Source organism: Cebus imitator, unplaced genomic scaffold, assembly GCF_001604975.1.
Source record: "Cebus imitator isolate Cc_AM_T3 unplaced genomic scaffold, Cebus_imitator-1.0 Scaffold78, whole genome shotgun sequence".
In the NCBI taxonomy this organism is placed as follows: Eukaryota; Metazoa; Chordata; class Mammalia; order Primates; family Cebidae; genus Cebus; species Cebus imitator.
This window is the reverse complement of record NW_016107393.1, coordinates 701,114-705,974: the sequence shown is the minus strand read 5'-3', so window position 1 is coordinate 705,974 and position 4,861 is coordinate 701,114. Positions and strand designations below refer to the sequence as shown.

Below are 4,861 nucleotides of genomic sequence, written 5' to 3'. Positions count from 1 at the left end.
TGGGGCCTAATTGTAATATATTTAAATGTGAAGTCTCCACCCCAAGGTAAACATGTGTCATCTGTAACATGCATGTTTGTTCAACAGGCATGCATCAGAACTCTCATGAATATTCATAGCTCATCCTACAAATGATTGAATATGCATGTTTGGCCAACCCAATAAACTTAAGTTCCTGTCTTACCTCTCCCTCCCTCTGAGTGTTTGTCTCTGGTCTTTGCTGGAGGCTGTGCTTCCCAGCCTGCAGGATGGCCACTTTGCAGGCTCTCATTCTTTACAAAAAATAAAGCCTCCTTTCTAAATTTATGTATCTTGTGTTTTATTAAGTTAACATTGTTCTGTAATTATTCTTTTGGAGTGTCTTTACACATATCCACTGGATCATGGTGTGTGTGTGTGTGTGTGTTGTGTGTATTGAGACAAAACATCAATTTTGAGGGTAGTTCTGGAGAAAGTGCTACCTTTACCTGCCTTAGGTTACTTTGTATTTCCACCAAAACAGGAATCAAAATGGGAGATCCATGACTTCAACTGCACCAGGCTTTTTCAGCAGCCTGTAAGGGAAGAGAATATTGAGATCAGTTTGCCACCTGGGAGCTTTCTAACAGAAGTGCAAAGAAAGTTAAAGGCTTTACTAAGTGGACTTCATCCCACCTGCCTAACCCTAGGTGAGGAATTAGGTAAAGATCTCCATCATACCTTTAGTCTGACCTGAAAACGTCTTTACCTTTAAATACCCTCAAAAGAGGTGCAATTTAAAGGCCAATTTTTGTTCATGCTCACAGATTTTATTACACAGACAGTGGTGGCAGTTGCCTCAGTCCAGCCCACCCTCACCTGCTTTTCCAGCCCAGAAGTGGGTACAGGGAGGATCACTGCCTAGCAAGAACTATGCTCAGAGGGGAACAGTCCAGAGCCCAACAGCAGAACTTGGGGGAAATGGGGTGGGGTGGCCAGGGACACAAACTATGTACAGGGGCTGGGGGCTTCTGCCCAGGGCTCTCCTGGGCCAGGACGCTGGACAGGGAGGGGAGCCTCTGTAGTTCTCCATCCTGTGGTTCTCAGAGATGAATGCATCAATGACCTCCTTTATGGCCAGGTTGGGGATGAGCTAGCTATTCCTGGGTCAGGGGGCTCCGGGTCATGGGGTCAAAATGACCCACGCGCTGCAGGTGCTCCTCGATGTTCTTGTGGTCATAGGTGATGCCACTGGGCGTGATGCATGGCTCCTGCATCAACTCAAAGCTGATCTTACCGCACAGGTAGTCGGGGATGTCGCAATTCTTCCTCTTCTCGTCCACCTGAGAAAAGAGCTCATCCATGTCTGCCATATATTTGTCATGTGGGCGAGGGGCACCCTCACATGCTTGGCCTCAGTGCAGGCCTGCTGGGCCCAGACGTGGCTGTCGTGCTCATCACCCTCGGGGTTCCGCTGGCACTATTCCAGCTCCCTTTCAAGCCGCACTGCAAGGATCCTCAAGAGGGAGGAGTGCAGCTCACTCTCCTGGTGGATGCACCGCTCCTCGATGCTGTTTCAGCGCTGCTTCGCGATTGGAAGAGTGTTGGGGATGTCGTCCCTGAAGTTCAACCGCTGATCCTAGGCCAAATATTTTTTACCATTAAACTAAACATATATGTATAATATATGTATGTGTGTATATATATATATAATGTATGTATATATTTTTATCATTAAATATATATTATGTATGTGTGTGTGTATATATATATACACGCATATTTATGTGTGTATATATATATACACACACACATATATACATATATATGCACACATATATATACATACATATATGCACATATATATGCACATATATATGCACACACACACATATATATATATATATATATATATTTTTTTTTTTTTTTTGAGACAGAGTCTTACTCTATCGCCTCAGCTGGAGTGCAGTGGCGCGATCTCAACTCACTGCAACTTCCACCTCCTGGGTTCAAGAGATTCTTCTGGCTTAGCCTCCCGAGTAGCTGGGACTACTTCTGGCTAATTTTTGTATTTTTAGTAGAGATGGGGTTTCACTATGTTGGCCAGGATGGCCTCTATCTCTTAACCTCGTGATCCGCCCACCTCAGGCTCCCAAAGTGCTGGGATTACAGGCGGGAGGCACCGCACCCATCCCCACCTACCCCACCCCCAACATATTTCCTTTAAAGATTCTACTTCAAAGCCAACAGGCCTTTGATCCAAAATGCCCCTTTTTCCAAATCCACTCCCTGCCCAGTATGCATATGGAATTTTTGTGAAAGTTCACATATTCCAACTACAAGAAAATTCGTGATTATGATTTAGAAAGTCCATGGAGCTTTAGATCACTATCACTGACTTTCATTCTTTTCATAGGACTTCCGTATTTCAGCACAGAGCCACAAGGGAGCATGAATTTTCATATCAAAGGGGCCTAGATTTAAATCTCTGCCACGTATTTACTCTGACTACAGCTAATTTATTAAACTTTTCAGTGCCTACTTTTCTTCATCTTAAAACAGGTGTCGGGTTATTATAGCAACATTGCAATTACATGTGTAGTTTTTGGTACATGATGAGTTATTGGTAATTGATAGTGTTTAAAATTAACGTTTTAATGTATTTTTTTTAAAACCCGAGGCTTTTTTTTTTTTGAGACCGAGTTTCGCTCTTGTTACCCAGGCTGGAGTGCAATGGCACGATCTCGGCTCACCGCAACCTCCGCCTCCTGGGTTCAGGCAATTCTCCTGCCTCAGCCTCCTGAGTAGCTGGGATTACAGGCACGTGCCACTATGCCCAGCTAATTTTTTGTATTTTTAGTAGAGACGGGGTTTCACCATGTTGACCAGGATGATCTCGATCTCTTGACCTCGTGATCCACCTGCCTCGGCCAAAGTGCTGGGATTACAGGCTTGAGCCACCGCGCCCGGCTTTGTTTTGTTTTGAGACCGGGTCTCACTCTGTCACCCAGGCTGAAGTGCAGTGGCAAAATCTTGGCTCATCGCAACCTCCACCTCCGAGGTTCAAGTGATTCTTGTGCCTCAGCCTCCTAAGTAGCTGGGACTACAGGTATGCACCACTATGCCTGGCTAAAACTTTAGGGTTTTAATTTATTTTGCATTCTCCATTAACAATCTGTGACTACGAAGTTCTTGCACTTAACTGGAAATTCCTATTGTTTAGCCAAAGGTCTGGAATGGGGAGGTGATGAGTAAATATTTGCCAAATCATTGTATGTTTGGTTGTTGTACAATGTGCTCAGAATCTGTCATGTGAACACGTGTCTTTGCTATATATGAAAGAATCTCAGAGCACAATCTACTGATGGATGAGGTAAATTGTAAAGCTACAATCTCATGTTATTCACTAGAAAACATTAACTTGTTCTTCCCAAATTTGTTCTGTATGCTGCTTCTTTGGGTTATGTGATAGGATACTTCTTAAGCGCATGGGCTACGTGATTTTGCACTCAGACTACGTTACCAGCTGTACCCTTGGTTTCTCAGTTTTTTCTTCTATTAAATGGGGATGCTAATAACCCCCATGACACAGAGCTGTTGCTGGTGGATAAACAATTGAACACATGAAAGAGTCTAGAATCCCACCTGGCATGTGGTGTGAATGTTAGCTCTTTCAGCCCTGCAGCCTCTCCTGCTGGTTATTCCAGCATTCTTCTATTCTCAGGTTTAGGATGAATTGGCTCTTTTGGCTTTTTTGTTCTTGGTTAAGTGGGCTTTCCCCTGAGAGCTCTAGTGCACCAGATTTGCCTTCCAATATCGACACTGCTCTTTCCCAGCCATCTGACTGGCATATCACCAGCGTATCCTGGGCTCTAGTCCCTGGAATTGCTCTCTGTACTCTCCTATGCTTGCTCCTTGTTGGAACCCTCCTTTCCTAAATTAGCACATTCTAGAACCTCTCCTATCGTTCCTCTTGAAAGTCTTTAACCCTTCAGAAGCCCCTCTCCTCAAGTCCTCAATATACCCAGCCTGATGCAGAGGACACATTCCGCTTCCTCCCTTGTCTGCCTTCTCTTTCTGGCACCACTCTCCACTCCCCAAGCAGAAGGCACAGTCTGAGAGAAGTCCCTGCTTGGTGAAGGCAGGGTGTGATATTGTTTTTTTGTTTTGTTTTGAGATGAAGGTTTGCTCTTGTTGCCCAGGCTGGAGAGCAATGGTGGATCTCGGCTTACTGCAACCTCTGCCTTCTGGATTCAAGCGATTCTGCTGCCTCAGCCTCCTGAATAGCTAGGATTACAGGTGCCCGCCATGATGCCCAGCTAATTTTTGTATTTTCGGTACAGATGGAGTATCACCATGTTGGCCAGGCTGGTCTCAAACTCCTGACCTCCTGCCTCTGCCTCCCAAAGTGCTGGGATTACAGGTGCCAGCCAGCCACTGTGCCTGGCCAGGGTGTGGTATTTAAATATTGTCTGGAATGAGAATAGATCATTTGGCTCCTTGCTCTCACAAAAACAAACAAACCTAGTAAACTGAGGGCAGCCTGGGGCTGCAGGCTAGGAAGGACAGCAGAGGGCTCTGCTCTTAACTCTGCGGTTTGGGCTTTCCTACTTTGGTTAGTTTGGTTAGCACTATCTGACCTGCAAGTATTTCACTGTGGATTCACAGCATATGTGAGGAAATGTTAATGTCCTATTCCCTGACAGCATAATCTATAGTATTACAAACAACAACAACAACAACAAAAACCCAGGAAAGTTGCTACAGAGAGTCCTGAAAAGAAGAAAAAAAAAGGCCGGGCGCGGTGGCTCACGCCTGTAATCCCAGCACTTTGGGAGGCCGAGGCGGGTGGATCACGAGGTCAAGAGATCGAGACCATCCTGGTCAACATGGTGAAACCCCG

At 45.2% G+C, this 4,861-nt stretch overlaps 1 pseudogene; it reads right to left on the bottom strand.

Annotated features, from left to right (window-relative positions):
• Window positions 1-873: 873 nt before the first annotated feature.
• LOC108307301 overlaps window positions 874-4,861 on the bottom strand; it is a 12,036-nt pseudogene continuing 8,048 nt past the window's right edge.